General features: G+C 39.5%; 3 pseudogenes; all 3 read right to left on the bottom strand.

The window, feature by feature from the left end:
* Positions 1–249: 249 nt before the first annotated feature.
* Positions 250–2,099, bottom strand: LOC149259027 (hypersensitive-induced response protein 4-like; annotated as a pseudogene).
* Positions 2,100–4,533: 2,434 nt separating this feature from the next.
* Positions 4,534–5,240, bottom strand: LOC149259026 (hypersensitive-induced response protein 4 pseudogene; annotated as a pseudogene).
* A 3,582-nt stretch (positions 5,241–8,822) lies between these two features.
* On the bottom strand, positions 8,823–14,309 carry LOC149259025 (protein PPLZ12 pseudogene; annotated as a pseudogene).
* Positions 14,310–15,239: the final 930 nt, after the last annotated feature.

The raw sequence follows: 15,239 nt of genomic DNA, 5'->3' as shown, positions 1-15,239 counted from the left end.
AATATAACATGCTGGAACATGGCGATGTCTTTAATGCTGTCTGGTGCATATTCTGCACATGGCAACTAGCTAAGATGTCATCTGATGAAAATGTAATGTCATGGACCATTTGACCATAGCTTAAAAGAGGAAAATTTTTCTCAAAAGAACCATCTTTAGCAAGGAAATTTGACACCGGATTCACACAGAAAGTAAAGGAACCAAGCATATTTCATGCACCATAAACAGTATCAAATCCTTCGCAATTTTCTAAAGCAAATCCTGAGAGACACTTGATGCTTCCATAAGTCCATTCCTTATTTGCTCACTGACGTCTCTCACATGCCCTGGACCATGTGGAATGAAGACAGTCGTGTTCTTGGATGATGCCCCAACATCTTTTATTGTGTCAAAGTACTGAGTTATCATGACTAAATCCATGACATTCTTCGAAGAAGTGCTGGGGACCTTATGGGAAAATTCTAACACATTTTCTCGTAGCCCATCTGTGATAGCTTGTCTCTGTCGTGCAACCTCAACACCAACAAGATATCTTGCCTCTGCATCAGCTTCCGCCCTTTAACTTGTAGTATTTTGTCTGCTTCACCTCTAAACACACTTGCAAGTTGAAGTCGTTGGGCTGCATTGATCTCATTCATTGCCTTCTGTACTGAAGGATCCGGAACTATATCAACCACAAGTATCTGTTGTATGTTATACCCATATGACCCCATTTCTTTTTCAAGCTTTTCTAACACAACTTTGGCAACATCGCCCTTTTGCTCAAATAATTCATCCAAATTCATCTTTGGAACATTTGCTCGAACCACATCAAACACATAAGCTTGAATTTGTTCTTGAGGATTTTGCAGCTCATAAAATGCATCGTCAGCATTCTGTTTCACAACACGATACTGGATGGAGCAAAATAATTGCACAAAGACATTGTCCTGAAATTTATCTGAAGCCATATGACGAAGTCGTTGATAGTAAACTGGACCAATGAATATTTCACAAGTAAGCTCTGTACCAAGGGTGCCACTGTAGAGGACCTCTGTGCCATGATAGTTGAAACCATATGAAGATAAAACTTGACCAAATTCATCAACATTAGAGTCTGATGTATGCTTTGTTTTCTTTGTGCTTTTACAAAGGTAGGAGCTTGAAGTCGTTGCCAGTTGAAGAGCTGAAGATAAATTACATAATCTAAAACAACACATTAATGATTTCTTCTTCAAAACAGGGTTTTGAAGAAGAATCAATCTCTGACATGAGACGGAGTCTAACATCGGCTCCACTTGGGATGGCAGCTGCCGCTCCGTGGAGGTGCCAAGAACCGCAGAACTTTGGGAAAGCAGACAGTGCCTCCACCCATTGGGCAATGGAGTCATCATTAACACAACTCTTGACTTATTTTTCAAACTGAAACTGAACTCAAACTGATCTGATCTCAAGATTGAAATGACTGAGAAAATGACTTAACAATCTTCAAGCAAACTAAAACAAGATGCTGCCCTTATGGCTGCTTATTTATTTACAAAGCTACCCTACTTTGCTGTACAAACACTAGATCAGGTAATACTAAAATGCCAAATTAACCATTCAAGTAAACCTGAGAATGTTGTAGCTCGAGAATGCTTCCACCAGAACACAGATGCAATTGCTGGCAGCCCTTCATGCACGTACTGACCCTGGTCACAGAAAAGACAGCCTGATCTGTCAATCAAACTGAAAAACATATCCATGTATGCCGCAATAGGATCACGGAAGCCAGACTCTGTTGGCTGCCCCAACTTTGCAACACATACTTCCAGCTGCACACTGTCCATGTAAACAACTGTAGGCAATTCTATGATATCTTGTTTCGAATGAGGAAGGATTTCCAAGAACTTTTTAGGGTCTTGGAAATCGTATGACTGAATTTGCTCATCTAACCATTTAATCTCCTTCTCGATTCTTTCAACAATTAACTCATAGCCACTAGTTTTGAAGACCTTAAGAGATTTCAAGCGTTGAAGCAAGGCACTGAAAACATCTTCATCTAATTTAGTATCTGCTAACTTCTTTCTTATTTCTTCTACAGCTTCACACAGGGTAGGGTTTGCCACATACCCTTCCATTGCATGAATAGATCAGAAAGCGTTAGAATGTCTGGATCGAGTTGGAGTCGCCATGTGAATGGTTCAGCCTGCATATGTATCTGACTGCTGTCCACCATCAGCATCAGATCTGCACCTTGATCGCATGTACTGGGACAAGACAATCAACAAATTGAATGTTCTCCCCAGTATGGTTGCCAGTATGTTAGCGCTTGAAATTTCACCTCAGGCTGAGAAAGGTAAACCTCAAGGCTACATCAAACCATTCAGCCTCGTAGCTAGCCCTACGGGGCAGGAGAAGGCTCTCTCCAGTCAATCTCGGTAGATCTTCAATTGATGAGATAACCAAACGGGTAACACTGATATTAGGCTAGTAAACTGATTAGAAAGATTGATTTGGGGTTTTTAATTAAATAACAGGGATTTTCTGGGCTGCATGGGAAAAATCACAGCTTGAAACAGAGAAATATAATGAACAACACAGGTTATCGACTGAGGCAAGGTAGGCAAGAAATTTAGCATCAAATCTAGATTTAAATGGGATGGCAAGACTGGTGAGGAGCTGACAAGGGCATAGGAGATGAATCCTTGTCAAACAGAGGAAAACATTAAACATGAACAAACTTATAGGCAGAGCATGGCAGGCATGAATTCTTACCTAAACACTTCATTTGTTCAGTTAGAAATGATCATGTAGTGAAATGAAACATAACAGATTACATATGAAACAAGAGAAAAACATATGCTAAATTATCATACCACAGGAATCTCAGAAGTCAGAGCTGTGAAAGTTCATTAAAAATCCCTCTGTTAAAGACTGTACAATGGAGCTCAGTTCTCCTCCAACACTCAGGATTTTCTTCTCCCTCTCTTCTCCTTTTTTTTTTACAAATGAATTTTTATTATAATAAATACATGCTGCTAAGGAAAAACAAATCAACCCCAAAAGCGGCGATTTGTTTTATCATTATTAATAAATAAACCTAAAAACAAAAACAATCGGCGCTGCTGAAGACAGAATAGCGCATCCTTTTACTTGATAACTGATGAAGTAGCATTCACAGGTGTCAATCCCATTTACTGGAAATATAGGCAATCGAATCTTGTATGCCAGTTTGCAACTGCTCCCCAAATGTCTGGAAATGCGTTGGCCATTTTACCGCAATTAGGAGAAGATTTTGAAAATCTGGAATAAATCCACCGCATATATCGGATGGAAATCGACCCCCCTACAATCTTTCTTATCCGATAATAATGGGCATATCTACGCGTCTAGGCATTTGCGGCTTTTGTTGAATGAGAAACGGAAAAGACACCCCTGTCACTTGAATGTTTTTGTTCTTCCTGAAAAAAGGCTTGACACCCCTGAAAGCAATCCCTCTATTGTCTCAGTTGCAGGTTCTTCTACATTCATACTTCCATATACACAATTATTCTTAATGCTAATGGGCTCATGTTGGTTGTCATGATCTTCAACATTAGGGAGAGAATGACTTGGCAAATTGAGCCAATAAAAGTTCCTCGATAAAGGTTTTGCTGATGTATCAAGAAGCATGAGGAGAAGAAAATAAACCGGCTTTGCATTATGTGATTTTTGATACTGCATTTCAAAAACTGGAAGTGTTATTTTTGATGGCACTGATATATTTTTGTTGATTTTGTGGTATGGACAGGTCCCTTCCAAATCCCATACTGAGACCTCCTCTGTAACATTTGACAGGGGACTTCGAATAAGGATGAAACTGCAAGTGATTCTTTAGAGCTGCATTGATGTCATCTGGTGGGTGTTGCTCAGTACCTCCAACCCATAGTGCCAAGCTTGCATGGTTGCGTAAAAGCTTGACTGTGTCCCTTGCATTTTAACACGACACTTAAGATAGCACATATGCCGTGAAAAATTACGCTTGCCGAATGACAACGTGACTGGTTATGGCAGGAAATTAATAGAATTGAAGGCTGGGCTGGCTCCTGCCCAAATTGTAATTTTATTTCGGCTACAATTGTAAGATTAACACTGTTATTGCGTTGCATAATAAACCTATTACCTCTGCGTATATGTAAGTGGTGGTCCATACTCGGTGCCGCAATATATTTCCCACTGTAAATAAAATAGTAACCATGGAATACGCCTTCAAGGCTACTTCTATTCCATGGGTTTGCACCCGTAAAGCCATAACAACGCTCATGTTTTAACACTAAAATAATATAACATGCTGGAACAGGGCGATGTCTTTAATGCTGTCTGGTGCGTATTCTGCACATGGCAACTAGCTGAGATGTTTTGGCTTGTCATCTGATGAAAATGTAATGTCGTGGACCATTTGACCATAGCTTAAAAGAGGAAATTTTTTCTCAAAAGAACCATCTTCAGCAAGGAAATTTGACACCGGATTCACACAAAAAGTAAAGGAACCAAGCATATTTCATGCACCATAAACAGTATCAAATCCTTCGCAATTTTCTAAAGCAGATCCTGAGAGACACTTGATGCTTCCATAAGTCCATTCCTTATTTGCTCACTGACGTCTCTCACATGCCCTGGACCATGCGGAATGAAGACAGTCGTGTTCTTGGATGATGCCCCAACATCTTTTATTGTGTCAAAGTACTGAGTTATCATGACTAAATCCATGACATTCTTCGAAGAAGTGCCGGGGACCTTATGGGAAAATTCTAACACATTTTCTCGTAGCCCATCTATGATAGCTTGTCTCTGTCGTGCAACCTCAACACCAGCAAGATATCTTGCCTCTGCATCAGCTTCCGCCCTTTAACTTGTAGTATTTTGTCTGCTTCACCTCTAAACACACTTGCAAGTTGAAGTCGTTGGGCTGCATTGATCTCATTCATTGCCTTATGTACTGAAGGATCCGGAACTATATCAACCACAAGTATCTGTTGTATGTTATACCCATATGACCGCATTGCTTTTTCAAGCTTTTCTAACACAACTTTGGCAACATCGCCCTTTTGCTCAAATAATTCATCCAAATTCATCTTTGGAACATTTGCTCGAACCACATCAAACACATAAGCTTGAATTTGTTCTTGAGGATTTTGCAGCTCATAAAATGCATCGTCAACATTCTCTTTCACAACACGATACTGGATGGAGCAAAATAATTGCACAAAGACATTGTCCTGAAATTTATCTGAAGCCATATGACGAAGTCGTTGATAGTAAACTGGACCAATGAATATTTCACAAGTAAGCTCTGTACCAAGGGTGCCACTGTAGAGAACCTCTGTGCCATGATAGTTGAAACCATATGAAGATAAAACTTGACCAAATTCATCAACAGTAGAGTCTGATGTATGCTTTGTTTTCTTTGTGCTTTTACAGAGGTAGGAGCTTGAAGTCGTTTCCAGTTGAAGAGCTGAAGATAAATTACATAATCTAAAACAACACATTAATGATTTCTTCTTCAAAACAGGGTTTTGAAGAAGAATCAATCTCTGACATGAGACGGAGTCTAACATCGGCTCCACTTGGGATGGCAACTGCCGCTCCGTGGAGGTGCCAAGAACCGCAGAAATTTGGGAAAGCAGACAGTGCCTCCACCCATTGGGCAATGGAGTCATCATCAACACAACTCTTGACTTATTTTTCAAACTGAAACTGAACTCAAACTGATCTGATCTCAAGATTGAAATGACTGAGAAAATGACTTAACAATCTTCAAGCAAACTAAAACAAGATGCTGCCCTTATGGCTGCTTATCTATTTACAAAGCTACCCTACTTTGCTGTACAAACACTAGATCAGGTAATACTAAAATGCCAAATTAACCATTCAAGTAAACCTGAGAATGTTGTAGCTCGAGAATGCTTCCGCCAGAACACAGATGCAATTGCTGGCAACCCTTCATGCACGTACTGACCCCGGTCACAGAAAAGACAGCCTGATCTGTTAATCAAACTGAAAAACATGTCCATGTATGCCGCAATAGGATCACGGAAGCCAGACTCTGTTGGCTGTCCCAACTCTGCAACACATACTTCCAGCTGCACACTGTCCATGTAAACGACTGTAGGCAATTCTATGATATCTTGTTTCGAATGAGGAAGGATTTCCAAGAACTTTTTAGGGTCTTGGAAATCGTATGACTGAATTTGCTCATCTAACCATTTAATCTCCTTCTCGATTCTTTCAACAATTAACTCATAGCCACTAGTTTTGAAGACCTTAAGAGATTTCAAGCATTGAAGCAAGGCACTGAAAACATCTTCATCAAATTCAGTATCTGCTAACTTCTTTCTTATTTCTTCTACAGCTTCACACAGGGTAGGGTTTGCCACATACCCTTCCATTGCATGAATAGATCAGCAAGCGTTAGAATGTCTGGATCGAGTTGGAGTCGCCAGGTGAATGGTTCAGCCTGCATATGTATCTGACTGCTGTCCACCATCAGCATCAGATCTGCACCTTGATCGCATGTACTGGGACAAGACAATCAACAAATTGAATGTTCTCCCCAGTATGGTCGCCAGTATGTTAGCGCTTGAAATTTCACCTCAGGCTGAGAAAGGTAAACCTCAAGGCTACATCAAACCATTCAGCCTCGTAGCTAGCCCTACGGGGCAGGAGAAGGCTCTCTCCGGTCAATCTCGGTAGATCTTCAATTGATGAGATGACCAAACGGGTAACACTGATATTAGGCTAGTAAACTGATTAGAAAGATTGATTTGGGGTTTTTAATTAAATAACAGGGTTTTTCTGGGCTACATGGGCAAAATCACAGCTTGAAACAGAGAAATATAATGAACAACACAGGTTATCGACTGAGGCAAGGTAGGCAAGAAATTTAGCATCAAATCTAGATTTAAATGGGATGGCAAGATTGGTGAGGAGCTGAAAAGGGAATAGGAGATGAATCCTTGTCAAACAGAGGAAAACATTAAACATGAACAAACTTATAGGCAGAGCATGGCAGGCATGAATTCTTACCTAAACACTTCATTTGTTCAGTTAGAAATGATCATGTAGTGAAATGAAACATAACAGATTACATATGAAACAAGAGAAAAACATATGCTAAATTATCATACCACAGGAATCTCAGAAGTTAGAGCTGTGAAAGTTCATTAAAAATCCCTCTGTCAAAGACTGTACAATGGAGCTCAGTTCTCCTCCAGCACTCAGGATTTTCTTCTCCCTCTCTTCTCCTTTTTTTTTTTTTACAAATGAATTTTTATTATAATAAATACATGCTGCTAAGGAAAAACAAATCGACCCCAAAAGCGGCGATTTGTTTTATCATTATTAATAAATAAACCTAAAAACAAAAACAATCGGCGCTGCTGAAGACAGAATAGCGCATCCTTTTACTTGATAACTGATGAAGTAGCATTCACAGGTGTCAATCCCATTTACTGGAAATATAGGCAATCGAATCTTGTATGCCAGTTTGCAACTGCTCCCCAAATGTCCGGAAATGCGTTGGCCATTTTACCGCAATTAGGAGAAGATTTTGAAAATATGGAATAAATCCACCGCATATATCGGATGGAAATCGACCCCCCTACAATCTTTCTTATCCGATAATAATGGGCATATCTACGCGTCCAGGCATTTGCGGCTTTTGTTGAATGAGAAACGGCAGAGACACCCCTGTCACTTGAATGTTTTTGTTCTTCCTGAAAAAAGTCTTGACACCCCTGAAAGCAATCCCTCTGTTGTCTCAGTTGCAGGTTCTTCTACATTCATACTTCCATATTCACAATTATTCTTAATGCTAATGGGCTCATGTTGGTTGTCATGATCTTCAACATTAGGGAGAGAATGACTTGGCAAATTGAGCCAATAAAAGTTCCTCGATAAAGGTTTTGCTGATGTATCAAGAAGCATGAGGAGAAGAAAATAAACCGGCTTTGCATTATGTGATTTTTGATACTGCATTTCAAAAACTGGAAGTGTTATTTTTGATGGCACTGATATATTTTTGTTGATTTTGTGGTATGGATAGGTCCCTTCCAAATCCCATACTGAGACCTCCTCTGTAACATTTGACAGGGGACTTCGAATAAGGACGAAGCTGCAAGTCATTCTTTAGAGCTGCATTGATGTCATCTGGTGGGTGTTGCTCATTACCCCCAACCCATAGTGCCAAGCTTGCATGGTTGCGTAAAAGCTTGACTGTGTCCCTTGCATTTTAACACGACACTTAAGATAGCACATATGCCGTGAAAAACTACGCTTGCCGAATGACAACGTGACTGGTTATGGCAGGAAATTAATAGAATTGAAGGCTGGGCTGGCTCCTGCCCAAATTGTAATTTTATTTCGGCTACAATTGTAAGATTAACACTATTATTGCGTTGCATAATAAACCTATTACCTCTGCGTATATGTAATTGGTGGTCCATACTCGGTGCTGCAATATATTTCCCACTGTAAATAAAATAGTAACCATGGAATACGCCTTCAAGGCTACTTCTATTCCATGGGTTTGCACCCGTAAAGCCATAACAACGCTCATGTTTTAACACTAAAATAATATAACATGCTGGAATAGGGCGATGTCTTTAATGCTGTCTGGTGCGTATTCTGCACATGGCAACTAGCTGAGATGTCAACTGATGAAAATGTAATGTCATGGACCATTTGACCATAGCTTAAAAGAGGAAAATTTTTCTCAAAAGAACCATCTTCAGCAAGGAAATTTGACACCGGATTCACACAGAAAGTAAAGGAACCAAGCATATTTCATGCACCATTAACAGTATCAAATCCTTCGCAATTTTCTAAAGCAAATCCTGAGAGACACTTGATGCTTCCATAAGTCCATTCCTTATTTGCTCACTGACGTCTCTCACATGCCCTAGACCATGCGGAATGAAGACAATCGTGTTCTTGGATGATGCCCCAACATCTTTTATTGTGTCAAAGTACTGAGTTATCATGACTAAATCCATGACATTCTTCGAAGAAGTGCCGGGGACCTTATGGGAAAATTCTAACACATTTTCTCGTAGCCCATCTGTGATAGCTTGTCTCTGTCGTGCAACCTCAACACCAGCAAGATATCTTGCCTCTGCATCAGCTTCCGCCCTTTAACTTGTAGTATTTTGTCTGCTTCACCTCTAAACACACTTGCAAGTTGAAGTCGTTGGGCTGCATTGATCTCATTCATTGCCTTCTGTACTGAAGGATCCGGAACTATGTCAACCACAAGTATCTGTTGTATGTTATACCCATATGATCCCATTGCTTTTTCAAGCTTTTCTAACACAACTTTGGCAACATCGCCCTTTTGCTCAAATAATTCATCCAAATTCATCTTTGGAACATTTGCTCGAACCACATCAAACACATAAGCTTGAATTTGTTCTTGAGGATTTTGCAGCTCATAAAATGCATCGTCAGCATTCTGTTTCACAACATGATACTGGATGGAGCAAAATAATTGCACAAAGACATTGTCCTGAAATTTATCTGAAGCCATATGACGAAGTCGTTGATAGTAAACTGGACCAATGAATATTTCACAAGTAAGCTCTGTACAAAGGGTGCCACTGTAGAGGACCTCTGTGCCATGATAGTTGAAACCATATGAAGATAAAACTTGACCAAATTCATCAACAGTAGAGTCTGATGTATGCTTTGTTTTCTTTGTGCTTTTACAGAGGTAGGAGCTTGAAGTCGCTGCCAGTTGAAGAGCTGAAGATAAATTACATAATCTAAAACAACACATTAATGATTTCTTCTTCAAAACAGGGTTTTGAAGAAGAATCAATCTCTGACATGAGACGGAGTCTAACACCTTGGATTCTCCATCCATCATGCTATCAGCAATCACCGATTTCCATACTTCAATGCCTTGAGTCTTAAAGAAATTCCTCATTCTTGCATCCCATATATCAAAGTTTCCATTGAACAATGGAGCCTTCACAATTTGATTGACTTCAATTTCGTTGGTTGAGGGAGACACATCTTTAGGAGGATTGGAGACTTTCTTCCTTGGCTTTTCCATTTGTGTTTTAATGATCAACCTTCAAGCAGTTAGGCGTTGAGTGAAGGTACTGGCTCTGATACCAATTCTTGGAAATACTGAGAGGGGGGGTGAATCAATATTCCTTTTCAATTGTTACTTTTACCAATTAGATCACTTATAATTAGAACAGAAAATGAACAATAAGAATAAATACTTTTATTAATATCAATAAATCAAGTACAATATTTGTGTAGGGCTCCAACCCTAGATGAAGACACGAATCTTCAATCTCCCAGGCTCCAACCTGTATTTTTCCAAGCACCGACTTGGAATTCCCAAGGCTCCAACCTTGTCACTCTGAGGCACCAACCTCTAGGGCTCCAACCCTATCTCTGGTATAGACACCAACTTGGTCTCTTGAGGACTCCTATCCTCTAGGGATCCAACCCTATCTTATCCAAGGCACCAACCTTGAGTTTAGGAGAACCAACTCCAAAGACACCAATCTTATATTTGCCAAGCACCAACTTGGACTTTCCAAGGCACCAACCTTGTCAGTTCTGAGGCACCAACCCCAAGGGTTCCAACCCTATAGCTTCACCTCATCAAGATGTGTTTAGTTGTACTTCACGGCTCCTAGTGACTTCTTCACCGAGCCCTATCAATATTCAGCAATGCCTTCTCCAAATGACTTCATCAATGACAACCTTGTCTTCTTAGAAGGTGTCACCACTACTCTTCATATTACCCAAGTAAAGATCTCCAAAGCCACCTCATGATTGCTTCAACACATCATGGTCTCCAATGATATCTCTAAGAGCTTCAAGGTGTCTTCAATAGGAATGCTTCTAGGTCTTCAATGATTTTCTCAACAAAGTCTTCTCAAACAAGTTTTCAATTCTTAAGCTATCTTCAATAGGTCATGTACACCACTCTTACAATATCCTTTAACAATTTGCTTCAATAATACTTCAAGGGTCCTTCAATATTTTTCAATGTCTGCTCCTAGTGAATAAGCCCAAAAATATGCTCAAGGTAGCTTTATAATTTTTTCCTCAAATGATGCTTCAAGTGGTCTCTTAGCGCTTCCTTCAATTGTCTTTCAATCTTTCAACCAAGGTCTGGATGAAATCTACTTCAAGGAGGTATCTAGATTTGCCTTTAAAAACAACTCCAAGGTTAGGCCAAAATCTACTTCTAAGACTTTCAAAATATCTACAAAATACTGCTTCAAAGTTCTTTCAAGGGCTGCTTTAAATACATCAAGGAAGTGATTCAAGAATTCCTCCAATGTCTGGTCAAATTGTCTCCAAGGGCTGCTTTAAAAACACTGCTTCAAAAGGATGATTCAAGGTGATCTCCAAGGGTTGTTTTAGATACTTTATGGTTGCCTTCAATAGTACAACCGCTTCAGAAAATATACAATAGATCAATTCCAATCAGTTTTTAAGATCTCCTCAAGTGTACTTCGAAATACTCTTAAAATCTGCTTCAAGCAATCCTCAATAAACTGCTCTCAATAATGTCAAAGATAATCAATGATGTGTCACAAAGTTCAAGTGCCAACAATCCATATTTGGGTGCCTGTACAGTCCAAAAAATATGCCTTTTGTAACCTGAACAAAGATCACACAAGCCTCCACAGACCAAGTTCTTTTTGGTGTTTGCTACAGGTGAAAATTAGGAGCATGTTTAGATTCTTCAAGCTACAGGTCCGAGCTGCAATAGATCTGCCTCAGGAGAAAAGGTCACAGGTATGAAACTTCACATTTTTTGCAGTCCTATTCCATAGATTGAGGAGAATTTTTCCTTTTCAGAGACTTCACATCAAACTAAATGTATTGCTTCAGCAAGATCGTATTTGTGATGGATTTATTACTTATGGAAACTCAAATAATAGAAGGTGCATCACTTCAAAAAATTTGCACCAATAACAAAGATATATCCAGAAAACCCAACCATAGAAACAAAGCAAAATGCTGCATAAATCTTCATAAGAAATGATTTGAATTCTTCTCTGTAATAGTAGCCCAATTCTTCTCTTAATCTCAGATTTATTCGCATCATCTTCTCTGAAATCGTTGTTAAAATGAGCAGTCCGAGTTTAGTATTTAAACTAATTCGTGTGTGTGAAGAGACACATCTGTTGGGTGAAGGAGCCAACTTGCACATGTTGGCTTAGGTCGGCTTGCATAAAAAATATAATATTTAAACTTGAAAAATCATTTTCTCACAATCTAGAAGGAATTAGGAGGCGTATAATAAATCGTTAGAAAGGGAAAAATATCCTCTACAAGTTGGTGTCAATTTCATTCTTAGAGAGGCTCATTTTACCATCAAGAAACTTAAATTTGTGAAACTGTAATTCTATTTTTATTCATGGCAACTCTTAGTATTTTATGTCTAGAGCTCCTTCTTCATGGACTTAGGCCTTCAAGCTTTTAGGATAAGGGCATCTTTAGGGAATCATCATTTAACGAGATATTTAAGGCTTCAGGCATCCTATTTTCCAATCAACATTTATTCATGCATCATTAATGAGTAGAAGGGTTTTATGGTAAGGGATTCATCATTAGATCATCCAAGATAGATCACGAGCATCTAGGGCTTCATTAGATCATGCATCATTAATAGATTGACATCTTCATTAATAGCATCCTTATCAAACAAGAGGGACTTGTCATCATGAGCAAGGACGTCATCATATTATACATCACAAGAATATTTTCCATCCCAATAATGCCATATTGACATCAATGACAACTTTGATTAACAATGACAAGCAACATCCATACGTGCTCTTATGATCCACCACACTGCCAGCCAAGTCAGCGTCTGTATCTCCATGCAGCTTCAAATTCCTGGTAGCTTATCTCAGTGCATAATAGATTTTTCCCTAGAGATATCTCAAGAGATTCTTAACAACAATCCAATGTATGTGATGAATCTTTACCATGAATTGACTCAACGTGTTCACAACGAAGCATATGTCAGGATGAGATTTTACCACGAACATCAGGGCCCCCACAAGTTGTCTATATTCAGAAGGATTTTCCAATTCAGGCCCAGTAACACCTCCACGTAGCTTCTTGAAGTTGAGTTCCATCGGAGTAGACACAGACTTGCAATCCACCATCCCACATCTCTCGAGCATCTTCACAATGTATTTTCGTTGAGAAAGGAAAATATCACCTGGATTTTGCCAGACATCTAGGCCTGGTAATTAGTGCATCAGTCCTAGGCCCTTCATCTTGAACTCAAAAGCCAACTCCCTCTTGCATTGATAAATGAGAGGTTCTGCACCTATCAAAAAGAGATCATCCACATAAAGGACTAGGATGAGAGGCCTTCCATTTTCAACCTTGAAATATATGTTAGGGTCAACTTAACTCTTGGTAAATCCCAACTTCATAAGATAGCTATCAATCCTCTCATACCAAGCCTTGGGAGCTTGCTTCAACCCATAGAGGGCCTTCTTCAACCCATATACGTGAGTCGTTCGATCTTGTAATTCGAACCCCTCAAGTTGTTCCAAGTAGACTTCCTCCTTAAGCGAGTCATACAAGAAAGCAGTCTTAACATCCATTTGGTGTAGGCTACATCCTTGAGAGGTAGCAAGAACAATAATTGAACGGATAGTAGTATATCAAGCGATTGGTGCAAATATTTCATCATAGTCCACCCCTTCCTTTTGAGAGAATCCTTGAGCAACGAACTTGGGTTTGTATTTTTTAGCACTCCCATTAGCTCCAAGTTTGATTTTGTAAAGCCATTTCAAGGTGACCACAGACTTGTCCTTGGTTCTAGGAACCACATCCCATACATCATTCTTCAAGATTGATTTATACTCGTCATTCATCACATCCTTCCATACTTGGTGTTTCACAACTTCTTCGAACGTATAAGGATTATATTGAACAATAATACTCATATAAGTGAGGTACCCTCGATACTTGGTGGGCTTCTTACTTTCATGAAATGTCCCTCTTGGAGCAATACGTTTTTTAGCATTTTCGAGTGTGTCTTTGAGCCACAACGGTCTTTTCCTTGAGGTAGAGGGATCACTAGGAGGTGGATCAATGGGACCCATCGGACCTTCAACATCGGGCATAGGCTCATCGAACGAAGCTTCTTCCTGCTTTCCTATAGCATCATAATTTTCTTTTCCTGGAATGGGGAGATCTCTGGATTTCCCAAGAGCAATGTCTTCGTCGAATGTAACATCATGGCTTACTTCCACATTTGGTTGACCAGGCATGTAGATTTTATATGCCTTTGAGTTTTCACTGTAGCCCATAGAAGTTCCTTTCTTCCTGCATTCTCCCAACTTGTTTCTCTTTTCTTTAGGCACATGAAAATACATAGGACAACCAAATATTCTAAAATGAGAAGCATCAGGTTTCTTACCAGTGAAAACTTATTCTGGTGTCTTGAAATTCAATGCTTGATGTGGACATGTGTTTTGAACATATACCACAATATTTGCAACTTCTCCCCATAAGAATTATGGTAGATCTAGGTCATGAAGCATGGCACGGGTGGCTTCCATGATCGTTCGATTCTTTCTTTCAGCAACTCCATTTGCTCAGGAGTGTATGCAATGGTTGTCTCCTTCTTAATCCCAACTTCTCTACAAAAGTAATTGAATTCATTTGATTCATATTCGGTCCCATTGTCGACCCTCAATATTTTGATCTTCTTCCATGTTTGATTCTCCACCAAGGCTTTGAAAGAACAAAACCATTTGAATACTTCATCCTTCTTCTTCAAGAAATAGATCCATGTTTTGCGAGAGAAGTTAGCCAAAAAATAGCATAATATAAGTATCTTCCTAATGATGTTACGGGAAACATACCAAATAGGTCAAAATGGACCAGTTGAATAATATCAGAAGTTTGACTTTCGCTTGAGGGGAATGCTCCCTTGTAAGTTTCCCAGCTGCACAACCCTAACAAACACCTTCATGATTCATGTTAAAATTGGGCATACCTGTGACCATCTTCCTTACCCCAGGCAAGGATTTGTAACGAAGGTGGGCAAATATTTGGTGCCACAATTCGGATTGAAGAGAAGTGTCACAAGACATGGCTCCCAAAGGACTTCCTCTAACTTGATAAAGACCATCAACCCTAAATCCAAGTGTAAATGCATTTTTAGGGTTTCTTTGCCAAAGACGTATCTTTCCATCAATGAATGCTACCTTGAAGCCTTTATCTTCCATCGCACA

This window comes from Pinus tabuliformis, chromosome 6, assembly GCF_031772625.1.
Source record: "Pinus tabuliformis cultivar Carrire ecotype Pingquan chromosome 6, CPIR1, whole genome shotgun sequence".
NCBI classification, from domain to species: domain Eukaryota; kingdom Viridiplantae; phylum Streptophyta; class Pinopsida; order Pinales; family Pinaceae; genus Pinus; species Pinus tabuliformis.
Note: the sequence above shows the minus strand (reverse complement) of the source record. Positions and strands in the feature narration are given on the sequence as shown.